The sequence below is a fragment of the Paroedura picta genome, chromosome 1 (assembly GCF_049243985.1).
Source record: "Paroedura picta isolate Pp20150507F chromosome 1, Ppicta_v3.0, whole genome shotgun sequence".
NCBI lineage: Eukaryota > Metazoa > Chordata > Lepidosauria > Squamata > Gekkonidae > Paroedura > Paroedura picta.
The window spans coordinates 100,553,161-100,569,578 of record NC_135369.1 but is presented as its reverse complement, the minus strand read 5'-3'; the positions used below and the strand labels follow the sequence as shown (position 1 = coordinate 100,569,578).

The following is a 16,418-nucleotide window of genomic DNA, read 5'->3' as shown; positions in this document are numbered from 1 at the left end:
GAGAAGCGTTGGCCATCCACAGCAAATCTCACTGACGAGGTAAGTGATTGCTTCCTGGGCCCTCTGGATAGCCCTTTTGGATGGCACCGTCAGCCTTCCCAAGGGAATAATGGCCTCCCTTGGTAGCCTGCTTTGATGTCCCATCCAATGCACCCCAAGTGCAAGGAAGCTTTCTTTTAGGGGCCTCCTGCTTTCCCTTCACTTTTCCTTGCTGAGAGGGAGTGGGTGTCTGCTCCATCGTGCTGGTCTTCACTCTTTCTAGTGGTGACAACATAGGGGGGGGGGGAAGGGCCAGAATCCAGGAAGGTCACAGTGCAGGTGTATGTCCTAGTGCCCATTGTATTCCTGAGTGCAATGGGCTTAGCCTCTAGTAGTAGTAGTAGTAGTAGTAGTGGTAGTGGTAGTAGTAGTAGTAGGAGGAGGAGGAGGAGGTTTTTATACTTTGCTTTTCTCTACCAGAAGGAGTCTCAAAGTGACTTACAATTGTCTTCCCTTTTTCTCTCCACAATAGGCACCTTTGAGGTAGTTGGGCCTGACAGGACTGCTCCATCCGAACAGCACTATCAGGGCTGTGATAAGCCCAAGGTTACCTGGCATGTGGAGGAGCGGGAATCAAACCCAGCTTGCCAGATTAGAAGCCACCAATCTTAACCACTACAACAGGCTGGCTAAATGCATGTGCTCTGCTTTTAACAAGTTTTCTGCCTCTTTGTCTAACTGCCAATACCCAAAAGAGGAGTGGGTACAGAGCTGATACATATAGCATCCTGATTCTATGGAGCAGAATAAGAACTCTGATATTGGCAGTCAGCAGTACCTGTTGAGCCTTGGAGAGGCCCTACTGGTGTTTCAAGGATAGAGAATTCTGCCCCCCTATTGATTTGAATTTTGGTAAACATTTTGATTGAGCAGAGACAGTCTGTCTAGAGATGTATCTATTCACAAACCTTCACAAACTGCCTTAGACTGCTTGAAAATTCATATAACTGCCATTAACTTCAGTTTGCCAACCATGAACTGGTTAACATTCATTACAAACTCTAATTTGTGAGGAATTTCATGCCCATTCCTAAACATAGACAGAAACTCATAGGCATGCTTACAGTGCAGCTAATCTGCTACCCTACATTATATTCCCATAGAGAAAGGTACTACATATACTCTAAGCACTTCAATCTACTCCAGCAATGGAATTTGCTCTTCTGAATTTCTTCCATGGAGGGCATCATGTCTCAGTGGTTCCACTCTGACTTGGTTGGCCAGGTCCAGATAGTGGTGTTAGGAGACTGCTGCTTGGCCCTATGACATGTACATCTATCTTTCCCCTCATGCTGTTTAATATCTACATGAAACCACTGAAAGAAAGCATCTGAGAATGTGGAGTGAGGCACCATGCCACCAATATTCACTTTACACCCTAATGTATTTCATTTTAACAGCTGAATCAGGTGGATTCGTGAAGGTCCTGAGTGTAAACTGCATGGAGCTTTTATTCCAATATCAGGTCGATTCAGTCCCTGCCCTCTACACAGAATGCGATTTCTGTTTGGATTTTGGGCGATTAAAATTTTCCTTCTGCAGCAAGAAGGATTGATCCGGAGTGACCCTACCTTTATTGTGCAATATCTTAAAGGTAAAGGTATCCCCTGTGCAAGCACCGGGTCATGTCTGACCTTGGGGTGACGCCCTCTAGCGTTTTCATGGCAGACTCCATACGGGGTGGTTTGCCAATGCCTTCCCCAGTCATTAACATTTACCCCCCAGCAAGCTGGGTACTCATTTTACCGACCTCAGAAGGATAGAAGGCTGAGTCAACCTTGAGCTGGCTGCTGGGATTGAACTCCCAGCCTCTTGGGCAGACAGCATCAGATAGCATTTCTGCTGTCTTACCACTCTGCGCCACAAGAGGCTCTTGTATAATATCTTAGAGTGCTTTTAATGCTCAATATTTTTCAAATCCGGATTGGGAAAGCAAGCTCTGTGGTAGAGAACCTCTGATAGGCCACACCTGGTCATGTGACAAGTTTGCCTTAAAGGAGAAGCCCCTAATTTCTCTCAATTTCTGTCGGTCCTGGATTTTTCTCCCTTCTCTGACTTTTTCGATCCTCCCCCCCCCTCCAAGAAAAGAAAGAGACTCCCTTCTTGGTTCCTCTTCCCCCCCCTTCAAGAAAAGAAAGAAAGAGGCTTGGCTCCCCTCCCCCCTTCTGAATTACCCTAACCACGTGCAGAATACTTTCCTGTTTCAATGGGGGGGGGAGAAAGACCCAAATCAATCTGAATTCAACAGGATTGACAATGGAATAAACAAAATAAGTGCAGACTCTGCCCTGGTGTCTATAGATGGTAATGAAATGGATGACAACCATTGAACTGTATCTCAGTCCACACGGGACTGAAATGTTATTGGTCAATGAAAATACTGTTTGAAGACTGAAGAATCAGCTTGTCCTGGAAAAGGGTTGCATTTACCCTGAAGGAGCACACTTTTAGTTTGTGGTTACAGCTGGCTCAAGGCCATCGTTGAAGAATCAGGTTGCATCCATGGCACGCAGAACTTTTTGTCAATTTGCCTGATGTCCCGGCTAAAGCAATTCCTCAAAAAACATGGTCTGGAAAGTGTGATCACATCAAATTTAGCTTACTATAACATACTTTACCTGGGTTACTTTTGAAGATTGTTCAGAGATTTCAGTTGGTCCAAAACTGAAACATTTGGTCCAAAACTGAGTTGGTCCAAAACTGAGCCAAGTCATTGTTAGAGGACTGGATACAGGGATCATGCAACTCCTGCACTGAAACATTTACTGTGTCTGCCCATTTGTTGCTGTATGGTGCCTTACAACTCCATGATTCTGAAGCACAAAGTAAGATCCTAAGCTCTAATTTCTTTGCCCCAGAAATGAGGTGTGTAGAAGACTGTAGAAAACCTGTAGAATGGTGGTCCCCAACCACCGGGCCGTGGCCCGGTGCCGGGCCGTGAAGGCCCTGGCACTGGGACGCAGCTTCCTCTCCCCGCCACCCCCCCCCCCAGTAAGAAACTTCCTAGGCCGCAAGCAAATCGGCCGCAAAAGCAGCCAATTAGTTTGGGGCCTGGCAAGCTTCTTTTTGTGGGGGGGGGGAGAGGGAAGCAGGGCCGCACATGTGCGGCCGCACATATGCGACATGCGTGGCCGGGCAATCGCCCTCCCCACCACCGCCGGTCTGCGGCCTCAAGAAGGTTGCGGACCACTGCTATAGAAGACTCAAGACAGGACTTTTTCATTGGTGGCACCTTGCATTTGAAATGTCTTCTCTCTTAGCTCACACTGCCTGGCAAATGCAACAACAGGGGAGGAGGCTGCTTAGGGCCTTAAACATGAACTAGTACTTTGAATACTTCCCTTTTGGCACTTGGCCAAACATCTCTTTACCCAGGTTTTTAATTGAAGTGTTCCATCTTTTAAAAGTTATTTTCATGATCTGCATCCAGACTGATGGCTGTTTACAGAAAACATTTTAGGCTGCTTTGATGTTAGTTTATGGCTTTTATTTTGATTTGGGCATGCGGGCAGGCGGCGACCTGGCCTGTGCAGGGGAAGCGAGGTAATGGCAGCGGGCGGCCGCATGCTGGCGAACTGGGAGGGGGCGGATCGGAAGGCTCAAAGCGCCTCCCGATTCGTCAGTCCGGCAGCAAGGGACCAATTGCGATTTTTGGGGAATCCATACAAGTGGATTCCCCCTAAGAAAAATCGCTTGACTCTTGAGAACAACCTGCAACACATCCGAAAAAGACATGTGCATTCTCAGCAAGCATGTCCCTCCCTAATCTCTCGCACCCAAACGTTCGGCGTCCTGATCGCCATTTTTTCCCCCTTAAACCGGTCAAAGCAATGAATCAGCGATGCTTCTATGGCTGAAATCCCTCCACAAGCAATTGTCCATAAAGTTTCTGAGCACAATACAGCCCACTGTTCGACATTGCACTAATTTCGGCCAGAAATAGCACTAGGGGGGGATTTGTTTTTAAATTTCAGAACATGTAAACAAATAAACGCCAGCTCCTAAGCCAGCAAAAAAAGGACTTTCTGATACATCAAATGAAGTAATAGGCATTGCTACTGGTCTTTTTGTGTTTTTAAAAAACGTTTTTAAAGGGAAACACGAATACAACAGTTAATTGGCTGCTCTCTTTGATTGACGGCCAGGGGAGGGAGGAAACACGGAAAAATATCGCCTTCTTTGTTGCAATTTCGGCAAGACCAGAAACTTGTGCGTTACGATAGCAGCGCCAGTGGGAGAGCCTTTTTTCGATTGAACTGGCTGTGTGCGTCACCGAGACCTGCCGCTTTTGCTTCCAGCGCTTTTCAACAGCGCTCAGACTTAGCGAAATGGCCCGTTGTGCGGAATTGCCCACACTTTTCTTGGATGCTTTAGTATGCTTTGGGCTGGTCCTGCATTGAGCAGGGGGTTGGACTAGATGGCCTGTATGGCCCCTTCCAACTCTATGATTCTATGATCTCATCTGTGAGCAACTGAGGGAAATCAGTCTGAATATGGGCAGGAAGGGGCTATATTAAAATATTATACTTTCTGTTGTGATCCCTCTCTTCCCTGAATATGTTAATGCTCTTTTTCACTTGTTATTTATTGTCCCCTATATCAGGGACTCCAATGATAGACAGACAGACAGACAGACAGATTCTATCAAACCTAAGAGACAAACAGCAACTCCACCTTCTTTCCGATACAGCTTCCAAGACATCCCAGCTTTACCTAGGTGAGATTTTCTTCATAAAATCTTATAAAGCGGAAGAACTGAAGATGGCGCCATAAAAAAAGCTGGACTTCTGTTCAGCTCTTAAGCCATGCCGAGGGTCAGGAGCTTCTGCACCTGGCTGACCTGAGCAGATACGCAAATCTGCTCACCGGTCGCCCCAGGAACCGGGAACGGCATCCTGAGGGTCCTACAGATCCGTGGGGAGATAGGAAGACCGACCTCCCTGGATTAATAGCGGCGTGTGCTCAAGGTCACGATGGCGTCTTTGTCGCAAACAACTTTACAAGCTTGAAACGACCAGCTGACCTTACATTCTTCCCAGACCATCATTTACCAGATCGACAGGAGCAGAAGCTGACAGAAGCTGGAATCTGCAACAGTAAGAATTGAAAGCTTTCTGGCTTTTCTCTCTCTTCTCCCACAAGCTCTTCCCTCCCCCCCCCTCAACCAATTCACAAGCGAATTCCTTCTTTCGCCGAGTGAGAGACTCCCAGCTAATTATACCCATTAACCAAACAAAGAGAGTGCTTTGAAGATTTATTGGTGAAAGTTCAGTGGGGGAATTTGACTTGATACGGAGATCGACAAACTGATAATTTGGGATCGCTCGTGCTCCCGCGAGACCTCACGAGACTTTCTGTTTATAGTTTGTGACTGCCTAGAACTATGGAAGAATTAACTAAGGCACAGCTTTTCCATTTGTTATGCAAAGGAAACTCAGAGATACTGAAAGCAGTCAATAAGCTGGAAAAGGAAATTCGTGGGACTAAGGGGGAACTTTTGGATGGAGCCCAAGGTCCGGAGAGACCAGCTGATGACGTAGCTCAGCTAACAGTAAATCAAGTGAAACTTCAATGTCTGGAAGTTAATCAACTGGAGGGAGAGAGTGCCAGAGATGTAAAAACCCAAAGTACCTTTAAAGAACCTGGGAAAACAGATTCAAGGAAGGAAAGTACCGAAAACCTGGAAGTCTATTCAGAGCAGGAAATGACTTGGATCAGCAAAATAAAAAGAGTCTATTCAAAAGCGACAGCAACTAGGAAGCTATCAGGAGATATTTCTGTGCGACCAGAGGAAGAGATCCAGATTGACAAAGGATTCAGAGCCCCCTCAAAGGCGATTACAAGCAAGAATCAAGTAAGAGATTTCTTTGGCCCTGACAGAAGGACAATCAGAAATACTCTACTATGGAAAAAAACACAATTTCATCTTCTGCGACCACCTGAAAGATGAGCTGAACAATGGAGTATTCTCCTGGCTTTCTGTGGGAAAAATAGCAGCAGTAACCTTTAGGACAGGTCCAATATATGAAGGGAACTGACTTTATATCATTTAAGACAATAATAGAATATATCCTTATAATAGATTATACCCTCCTATGTATCAACAACTACTTTGTTAAGAAAGATGGTAATAACTCCTAGATCAGGATTAATATGCGATGGGAATTGAATATGTATGTTAATATGTATGCTAAAAGAGGATGACAAACCATATTTTATAGGCATTAACAAGACGACAGTAGTAATTCTTGGGTCAGGGCCAATTTATGAAGGAGACTGACCTAATATCATTTAAGATAATAACAGAATGTATTCCTATAACAGATCATACTCTCATATGTATTAACAATCACTTGGCTAAGAAAAATGGTAAAAACTTCTAGATTAGGAATAATATGTGATGGGAACTAAATATCTATGTTAAAAGAGATGGCAAACCATATCAACTGGTCGTTTTTTCTTTACAACTTCTCTGTAAATGCTTTATATAACAATAAACAATAAAATTATTATAAAAAAATTAAAAAAAATAAAATCTTATAAAGCATCTTACAGAAAAACAAATCTCCTACCCATCACATCTGGGGTTAGGGTAGCTAGGGTAGTTAGGGTGGTGGCTAGAGATCTCCTGGAATTACAACTGGTCACCATGTTACAGAGTAATATTAGATCATAATGTCATAAATATTTGTAGAGATTTTGCTTGTGGAAAGATTTACCCTGAATATATCTGTTACATTGCAGCAGCTAATTCAAATAATATAGTTTTATTGTTTTAGGTATAGAGAGCTCCAGCAAACTAAAGAAAACTGTATCAGATGTATAAGGATTCTGAGAACTTTATTGGTAACCTGTTTGGCAGGCAAATATTCCATTTTCAACAGCTATAATCATGCATGAGGTGATCCTCAAAACTCTTCATGTCACAACAGTCTGGCTCAAGCAGTGTACCTGACAGGCTTGCAGTTATGCAGGAGTTTTTTTCTGCCTTTTACATCTATGTACTAATTGAAAGCAGTTTTCTTCCAGAGTCATGGGATGGCTGGATCAGGTAATTAAATTACCCTGGGGGAATGGAGAAGTATGATTCCTGTGGGGACATAAGAAAATATGCATGTGCAGACTGCTGCAGATCCAGACATACTGACAGCCATTAATGGTCATCTGACAGACAAAAACACTAAATGTAAAATTCCTTGTAAAATTAAATTATAAGACTGCCTGCTTTTGCTCTTTCTTCATTTAAACAATCAGTAGTGCAGCACAGCATGTTGGAAGCGATTTAATGTGCTCTATGTATGTAGAAAGTAACCCTGTGAACAGACTCATGGTGCTGACAAATATGAACTGCCTACTGAAAAATTTGGTTCCCTTCTAACAACAGGAAAGCAAGACATCTGCCAAACTGCTGAGTACTCAAGCATCCCTAGTTAAGTATGCATTTTTTAAATTCCTCAGACAATTTTGACACCAATTAATGTTGTTGATGAAATAATATAATGATGGATGAGAAATTTAACATAATGTATATAATTAAAAATGGCTAGATGAAGAAGCTAAATGAGTTTTGGTTTAGCTTGTTCTGACTATTCCATCCACCAGCAATTTTGCCAGACAGATGGTTTTACCATTATCCATTGCAAATAGTAATAACCAAGCTTGATTGTATGTACCTTGTTTGGTGATATAGGGATAGAATTAGGAACGTAGTGGGCATGCCAACCACATAGATGACATAGCATATTCCCATGCAGAGCTGACTCGAATTCCCTTGCCTGCCTGTACATGGAGACTTCCAAAGCATTTCTTCAGAATGCAGATTTTGGTGCTCGTCAAGCACATTTTGCACTGCAAGTTCTTACATGCTGCTTTTCTCTACCCGAAGAAGTCTCAAAGTGGCTTACAATCTCCTTTCCTTTCGTCTCCCCACAAAAGACACCCTGTGAGGTAGGTGAGGCTGAGAGAGCCCTGATATTACTGTTTGGTCAGAACAGCTTTATCAGTGTTGTGGTGAGCCCAAGGTCACCCAGCTGGTCCCATGTGGAGGAGCACGAAATCAAACCCAGCTTGCCAGATTAGAAGTCTGCACTCCTAACCACTACCCAGGTCCAATGCATGAAAAATGCATATGAGTCAGCATGTTGTAGAGGTTAAAACACAGAATCATAGAGTTGGAAGGGACCATGCAGGCTATTTAGTCCAGTGTTCCCCAACCACCGGGCTATGGCCCAGTGCCAGGCTGCAAAGGCCTCAGCACCGGGCGGCGGCTCCGTCTCCCCGCCCCCCCAGCGAGAAACTCTGTGAAAAACTTTTTCCTGATATCTAGCCTATAGCGTTGTACTTGTAGTTTAAACCCATTACTGTGCGACCTTTCCTCTGCAGCCAACGGGAACAGCATCCTGCCTGCCTCCAAGTGACAACCTTTCAAATACTTAAAGAGGGCTATCATGTCCCCTCTCAGCCTCCTTTTCTCCAGGCTGAACATTCCCAAGTCCCTCAACCCATCTTCATAGGGCTTGGTCCCTTGGCCCCAGATCATCCTCGTCGCTCTCCTCTGTACCCTTTCAATTTTATCTACGTCCTTCTGGAAGTGAGGCCTCCAGAACTGCACACAGTACTCCAGGTGTGGTCTGACCAGTGCTGTATACAATGGGACTATGACATCTTGTGATTTTTGATGTGATGGCCCTGTTTTGGTGCCAAAAAAAAGGCACCAAAAAAAGGCATTTGCCTTTTTTTTTTACCGCTGCCTGCTCATGTTTAGTTTACAATCCACAAGTACCCCAAGGTCTCATTCACACACAGTGTTACCTAGAAGCGTATCCCCCATCCAGTAGGCATGCTGTTCATTTTTCTGACCCAGATGCAGAACTTTACACTTATCTTTATTAAATTGCATCTTCTCATTTGCCCATTTTTCCATTGTGTTCAGATCTCATTGAACTCTGTCTCTATCTTCTGGAGTATTTGCCAGTCATCCCAATTTGGTGTCATCTGCAAACGTGATGAGTAGTCCCTCCACCCTCTCATCTAGATCATTAATAAATATGTTAAAAAGTACCGGACTGAGCACCGAGCCCTGAGGTACCCCGCTACTCACCTCCCTCCAGTCTGATGAAACACCAATGACAACAACTCTTTGAGTGCGGTTCTCTAACCAATTCCGTATCCACCTATCTGAAAATCCAGATTGCAGTCCTTCAATTTATCCATCAAAACATCACAGGGAACCTTATCAAAAGCTTTACTAAAATCCAAGTAAACGACATCAACCGAATTTCCACGATCCAGCAAACCTGTTACTTGGTCAAAAAAAGGAAACCAGGTTGGTCTGACTGGACCTGTTGGAGACAAATCCATGCCGACTTCCTTAGATCACCAGATTGTCCTCCAGATCGCTCCCTTTAATATCTGCTCCATTATCTTCGCCACAACAGAGGTCAGACTCAGCGGTCTGTAGTTTCCCAGGTCATCCTTCCTCCCTTTTTTGAAGATCGGAATAACGTTTGCTCTCTTCCAGTCCTCTGGGACATCTCCAGTCCTTAAAGAGATCCCAAAGATGATGGACAAGGGTTGTGCAAATTTTCCGGAAAGTTCTTTGAGCGCTCTCGGGTGCATTTTATCCGGCCCATTTTATCCGGGATTTGAACTCATCCAGTGCAGCTAAATGCCTCTCGACAATCTCTCTGTCCATGTCAACCTGCCACCCAGACACTATCCCTTGGCTACTGCCATCTCTAGATGTGCCTAAACCCTTTGACCTGTGGGAAAAAACAGATGTAAATTAGGCACTGAGCCTTTCTCGGGTGCATTTCATCCGGCCCAGGGGATTTGAACTCATCCAGTACAGCTAAATGCCTCTCAACAACCTCTCTGTCCATGTTAATCTGCCACCCAGACACTATCCCTTGGCAACTGCCATCTCTAGATGTGCCTAAACCCTTTGACCTGTGGGAAAAAACAGATGTAGAATAGGCGCTGAGCCTTTCTGCTTTCTCAGCATCCTCCGTTAGAGTTTGTCCATCTGCACCCAGCAGTGGGCCTATTGCCTCCTTTACTTTACGTTTGCTCCTCAAATGTGGCGGCCTCAAATCTAGAGTGCCAAGTTTGATTCCCCACTCCTCACCCATGAGGCTGGTGGAGGAGGAGGACACCAGCAGTGGAAAAAGACTAGCCAGCTGAGGCAGTTGGTGAAGACAGCCATGGCAAACCACACATGGCAGCAGGGCCATAGCCATGATGGCAATACAGCAGCCATCAGGAAAAGTGGCCATTCTGGCCTGGGACCACATGGGTATGGTGTCCCCCATGGCCAGCCTGTTTCCTGCTAAGTCCAGCTTTGCATAAGAAAGCATAATATAGCAGAGCAGTGGGGAGCCTTTCTAGTCACTCAGCTGTTTTTGCAACTTTCCCAGTCCGTTTAAATCCCTGCTTTCTGCTCAGGCCAGGAACCCCAAAACTGCCTTAAAAGTTTATGGTATTTTGTGACCTGTTACGGATTTCACTTCCTGATCACAAATTTTGCTTCATATTTCAGTTTGTGCCCATCCCTACTTAAACCACAATATATCATTTCTTTTTTAGCTTTGTATTTCTGTAACAAGAACTCCAACCATGTTATTGAAGTAACAACAAAGAAACTTTACTGAATGAGCGTTAAGATATAATTGTTGAGTCTGAGTCTACATCCAACTGTCAAACTCAGCAACTGTCACACAGTCTGCTCCAAAATTCCATTCTACTTAAAGCAACAGTAATGTGAATGTAATCACATCTCTTTCCATTTTGCCACTGGAAATTTTTCTTTTATCTGGTGAGATTTGCATTTCATGGAAGGAGAATGCTGTTATATGGATATAGCTCAAGCTGTTATTAATAATGTTACTAATATATCCTACTTTTTAATCAAAAACGGACTCTGAAAAAAAAGAACTCTCACATGAATCAACAAATCTAGTATGAATTAAACAATTCAATAAATATTCTGGATGGAGCTGGATCCAGAAGGTGGCCCCAGTCCCTCTGCCCCCAACAATGGCAGCTGGAAGCTGGACACAAGGACTGTCAGCTGGAGTTAGATCAAAGCATGATGATGATGAGGTTATTGGCTGCTTGGTACTCTCTCTCTGATAGTCTCTTGGCTGGCTGTTGAAACTTCTTAAGTTAGGACATGGGGTAGTTTTTGGTTGGAGGAGAAATAAAATCTCACTTCCCCAAATGAAGCGTGCTTCTTTGCTGGAACTTCTGTACTTGAACATCTCGCTAGACATTTGATGCTTTATGTTATCACCTGTGGCTTTTTGAGAAGCGGAACCCAGCCAGGCTTATGGGAACTAATCTGCATGTTTGTGTTTAAGTTATTTTGTTCCATACATAGCACAAATGTCTTAATGTTATATTCAGTAATGGTTTGGGAAACAGTGTGGATCCCACCCTGCTTAAGATGAATATCTGAGCCAAATGAAGCCTTGAAGACCTATTCAAAAGGGAGGGAGGAAGACCTGAATGTTCTTCTGTTGCAAGTGTTATTGAGTTGGTGCCCTGAAAGAGGTGAAACTAACTGACAAAGTGCACTTTTATTACAACACTGGTCTAGAAAAAAATTCCTAGTTTTGCTGGAGAGAGCTGGTAACCGATAGGTCTGCTTTAAAGAGAAGAAATTGATGCTAGTTCAAACACTGATTTGCTTGGGCAGCCAAGACTGCTGAAAGAGCTGAAGTCTATTTTCCTGACTGGGTAATGTGTTTCCAGAATCAAGAGTACAGTACACCCCACATTCCCTTATACTGGCTGAGATCCCGCTTCTATGGCTAACTAACAGGTAACCATTTGTCAGACACTGCTAAACCATTCAGGTGACTGAGGTCAGCTACCCAGCCAGGAACTCTTTCCAGCTGGCTCTACTGAGATGCTATGTTGCTTCACTATAGAGATAATGTGGTGTGTTAATTGAACCCGCTCTACTTGTTTAGGTAGGGCTTCTGCTGGGCCAGCAACAGGGCTAGGGCAAACATCCACCACTGTTCTATGTCGCTTGTTACCACATTATTATTGCTAATTTAAGTTATCTGTAGTGTTTCTGTTTTATGTGAACCGCACTGAGCCTTCAAGGAGGGCAGTATATAAATAAATAAATAAATAAATAAATAAATAAATAAATAAATAAATAAATAAATAAACAAACAAACAAACAAACAAACAAACAAACAAACAAACAAATAAACTCAGTTAAGTTAAAATGAGAGTACTTACCTTTCTGGACTCCAATCGCTACCATATGGTCAGCAAGGATTTTTATGGTTGGGGACTTTCCCCTTTCCACCCCTCCATCATTGGGCATTTGGGGGGGGGGGCAGGTAGACATAAGCATATATGGTCCTATCACTGGATAAACATTTAATTGTTTAATTGTGCATATATGTAATCTGGCAAGCCGGGTTTGATTAAGTGAAAACATGGAACACATGCATACCATTTGTGGAGCTGTGCATTGTTTTTTCCCACTGCAATGTCCCAGCCTAGAGATGCCAGCCTCCAGTGGAAGCCTTTGTAAAACGGACTGGATCCAAACACCCCTGTATTGATTTCTCACACCAGACAGACAAACAAGGGATTCCTTTTTTGGATCTTTTTCTTTTTGTCTTGAAATGCCAAACAGTAGCAGTTAAATTATATTTTAAAAACTCACAGATAGGAACACCTATTTAAGTTATAGGTTGTTGCATCCAAGGAATCTTAAGACTAACATACCCTGTGGTCTGTTTCTTAGATCAAAAAGAAATTCCACAAGTCCTCTTAACATTAAGAACTCTGTCAAAGAACTTTCTCAACAACTATAACAATGAGATTATCTACCACCAGTTATGGCTAAAACATATCAGAAGGCTAATGCCATCGCCAGAAGTGATCTCTAAAAGGGTAACAAAAGAACATTCCAGTCATTGGTCCTTGGACTTTACACCTTTAACTATAGATATTTAAAAGTCAGTGTATACACATTGAGGTTTACTCAGAGAGATTCTAGAGTGCCAGAATGTTCAGCACAAAGGCTTAAGGAGGACCAGATCTTTGGAAAACTGGCTTATGCACACTTCATACAGACCAGGTGGACATACAAAGTGTCAGGGATGTAATGTGTGCAATCAAGTTTGGGTCACAAAAAAGAGAAATATTCCTGAAACAAATTTTCATTGCTCCTTATCAGAACATACCAACTGTAATACTAAAAACTGTGGGCATTTCTGCAGATTGAAAAAAATAGCATTACACCAGAACCATGGCATAACACTATTAAATAACGCACCTCCAGCTGTTCCTCACATCCTGACTCTCTCCATTCCCTCTGCTGCCTTTTCGTGCTCTGCACACCTGCTTGAAATGGCAGAGGAGAGGAACACACTATACTCGCAACTCTCCTCTGCCTGTCAATCAAGCCAGGCAGCCAATCACCTTTCTCCCTGTTTTAAAGGGCCTGTGATGCAAGCCAATCTTTTTCTTAAAGTTAAACTTCTCCGTTGAGACACCTATGCATCTCATCATAGATGCATTGTGCTTTTCTTAATGCCTCCCCTTTTGGAATCATTAGTCTTGAAGCAATCTTGTTCCCAATTTTAGGGGGGGGGGACTTTAGAAAGGCATGCTTTGTGTGTTAAATGGTGGGGGAAATTTTTATTTTTTAGCTTTGCCTGGGTGATGTAACATATATTTGTTGCTCTAGGCAGTTTGCTTAAAAAAAAAAAGAAAATCCCTGTCTCCAGTTGAAGGGAGAGGGAGGCGGATGTGAGGGCGGGCACTGGAGGGGAGATAGTGCTACTTTGGCTCCACACATTTCCTTGGTGTGTGGCTTGCTGGGTGCTCTCCTCTCACTCGTGCCACATAGTTGGGGGAATCTACTTTTTGGGATTACCCAACTTTCACTTTAAAATGGAGGATGTAGCTGCTGGTTTGCTGCTGGGATGCTGGATGTTGGATGTTTGTGATGTCATGCAAAACACCAAAAATATGGTGTCTGAAAAATATGGTGTCTGCACTTTACTTTACAGGTGCAGAATGGCCCTGTGTATACATTCTAGACATTATTGCAAACTTAAATGGACTCCGGGGAATGGTAGAGGACAGGAAGGCCTGTTGGATCATTGTCCATGGGGTCGCGATGGGTCGGACACGACTTCGCACATAACAACAACAAATACATTCTAAAATGTATATGTGGGAAATATTACATTGGCAAAAGCACTAGACCCATAAAATTGTGTATTGGGGAACATAAATCAAACATTCAGAATAAAGTTATTGATGCCTATAGAGTAAATTTAAATTTGCTTTTCTGTTTACTGAAAATAGTTTCAAAAGGACGGGCATCAATAGATTACTTCTAAGAAAAGAATCTGAAATAATGTTCAGATTTCATTCTGATATGAGTCTTAATAATGAGCTGGACTGGTCATGCTATCTCTACTGATTTAATGCCTTTCTGGATGATTGTGAAACAATTTTTTTCTATGCAGTTTCACCTCTTACACCCTTTGCAATGTTGATTAACTCCCAGCACCTGTGAAACGGGCTATAATTTTCGCACTTGTTTCATATTTGAACATCCTAGAGAGAATAACGTCCTTTAGAGAGCATTAAGGCATTTGCCTCCTTGCAGCTCATGGATGAGATAGTGGTTTAGTCAGTGGTTAAGAGTGCGGTCTTCTAATCTGGGTTTGATTCCGCACTCCCCCACCTGCAACCAGCTGGGTGACCTTTGGCTCACCATAGCACGGATAAAGCTTTTCTGACCAAGCAGTAATATCAGGGCTCTCTCAGCCTCACCTACCTCACAGGGTTGTGGAGAGAGAAAAGGGAAGGAGATTGTAAGCTGCTTTGAGACTCCTTTTGGTAGAGAAAAACGGAATATAAGAACCAACTCTTCTTCTTCTTTAGTTTTCCAGGTGAAGTTTAACAATAACAAGGTGCTTACCGGAAATTGTTTGAGAACTAAAACTTGAGGATTCATTCCCTAAACAATATGTTTTGCTTATTTTGAAACAGAAGCTATGTGATTATACTAGTAAAATCTCTTATTTACATTTTTTGCATCGCATGGACTCTTTTTTTGTTTAACTCATTTACTATGTGGCCACATTTTGGTTGCTAGCCTCCAGGTGGGACCTGGGAATCTCCTGGAATGGTAGCTCATTTCCAGACTGTATAAAATGGATGCTTTGAATAGTAGGTATTAGAGCCTTGGAGATATTAGACCTATTGGTTTGGATTCAAAGTACTACCAAGGGAGTGACGCAGCCAAAAACAGCTTTCTTCCTCTCCCTCCCTGTTAAACCTCTTAGCTGAATGCTGCTCCTGGAGGATAAGGGTGGAGAAGAACTGGTGATACTCAATCTTCCCTCCTCAGCCAGTGTATTATTATGCCAGAAGAATCATATATTTACATCCAACTACTGAAGACTGATAGAAAGATACTAGAAAGACAGACAGGTTTCTATTATCTGCTTCTGCCTGAAATCCTAGAGAGCCACTGCCAGTCTGAATAGACAATATTGACCTTGATGGACTAATAGTCTGATTCACAGTAAGGCAGTTTTGCGTATTCTGTTTCTTCTGTTTCTCTGTATGACAGGTTGCTGGGGTACCAGAAAATGCTGACTATGTACCACTTTAACGCCTGATTGTTGCTAATTTTAAGAGGCACCAAAATGTCTCAGGCACTCAATAACTGAATCTAAGACTTACTAGTAGATGGTGAGTTTTAGAACATTGAACATGCATTCAGGGTAGTAGGATCAAACATTTTAAAAGTATCAAAATTGTTTAGAAGAACGTTATGAAACCACCTGACCTCATAGTTAATTTAGCTATATATCATAATCAGGAATCCCAGGGTTACATCATGTAAAATGAAGTTCTTAGTGGACAATATGTATAGTATAAACATTTCGTCCCCCCTTTATTTTTACCATAGGGTAAAATACCTTTTTCATCCTGTACTATATAATTAAAGTATTTAAAAGACAAATAAGAAATTCAACCAGAAGGAGCTGGGACAAAAGGATGTCAAAGAGGTTGAGAGACCTAAACGAAAACTGTGCCCTTCGCACTATTTCCCCACCACCACCTTTTAAAAATATATATTACCAGCGGCACTTTATATACCGCTCCTTGAGCGATAGAAGCAGACTGCGGCCAGGAGGGGATTTCTCTCGCAGCCATCCCCAGGGGGAGCTGCAAAAGAGTCCATTCTGCTGTCAAACTTGACCCCTGCTCCGTTCAGCATTAGTAACCGTTGCCAGGGCGACAGAGGCGATCCCCTCCCCTTCCTCTCGGCATCTCCTCCTCTTCCACGGCTCTCCCGTTAGCACTCGGGGCAAGATCTCGCG

General features: G+C 43.1%; 1 long non-coding RNA gene across 1 annotated transcript; it reads right to left on the bottom strand.

The window, feature by feature from the left end:
* Positions 1 to 4,411: 4,411 nt before the first annotated feature.
* LOC143843736 (uncharacterized) lies at positions 4,412 to 16,418 on the bottom strand. The gene is made up of 3 exons (XR_013233671.1): positions 16,177 to 16,418; positions 9,140 to 9,800; positions 4,412 to 7,129 (listed from the first exon to the last, which is right to left on the bottom strand). It is a non-coding gene; the product is annotated as an uncharacterized LOC143843736 (long non-coding RNA).